Genomic DNA, 1,130 nt, shown 5'->3' on the forward strand with positions numbered 1-1,130 from the left:
GTGACAATAACTAGACAGAGGTCATATTACTTTTGTCTTAGTGACTATGACTATAACTAGGCAGAGGTCATCTTACCTTTGTCTTAGTGACTATAACAAGGCAGAGGTCATATTACTTTTGTCTTAGTGACAATAACTAGGCAGAGATCATATTACTTTTGTCTTAGTGACAATAACATAAGGCAGAGATCATATTACTTTTGTCTTAGTGACAATAACATAAGGCAGAGGTCATTTTACTTTTGTCTAAGTGACAATAACTAGACAGAAGTCATATTACTTTTGTCTTAGTGACAATAACTAGGCAGAGTTCATATTAATTTTGTCTTAGTGACAATAACTAGACAGATGTCATATTACTTTTGTCTTAGTGACTATATCAAGGCAGAGATCATATTAATTTTGTCTTAGTGACAATAACTAGACAGACAGAGGTCATTTTACTTTTGTCATAGTGACAATAACTAGGCAAAGGTCATATTAATTTTGTCTTAGTGACAATAACTAGGCAGAGGTAATATTAATTTTGTCTTAGTGACAACAACAATAGGCAGAGGTCATTTTACTTTTGTCTTAGAGACATAACTAGACAAAGGTCATTTTACTTTTGTCATAGTGACAATAACTAGGCAAAGGTCACATTAATTTTGTCTTAGTGACAATAACTAGGCAGAGGTCATATTAATTTTGTCTTAGTGACAACAACAATAGGCAGAGGTCATTTTACTTTTGTCTTAGAGACATAACTAGACAAAGGTCATTTTACTTTTGTCTTAGTGACAATAACTAGGCAGAGGTCATATTACTTTTGTCTTAGTGACAATAACTAGGCAGAGTTCATATTAATTTTGTCTTAGTGACAATAACTAGACAGATGTCATATTACTTTTGTCTTAGTGACTATATCAAGGCAGAGATCATATTAATTTTGTCTTAGTGACAATAACTAGACAGACAGAGGTCATTTTACTTTTGTCATAGTGACAATAACTAGGCAAAGGTCATATTAATTTTGTCTTAGTGACAATAACTAGGCAGAGGTCATATTAATTTTGTCTTAGTGACAACAACAATAGGCAGAGGTCATTTTACTTTTGTCTTAGAGACATAACTAGACAAAGGTCATTTTA

This window comes from Lottia gigantea (genome assembly GCF_000327385.1).
Source record: "Lottia gigantea unplaced genomic scaffold LOTGIsca_3, whole genome shotgun sequence".
Lineage (NCBI taxonomy): Eukaryota > Metazoa > Mollusca > Gastropoda > Lottiidae > Lottia > Lottia gigantea.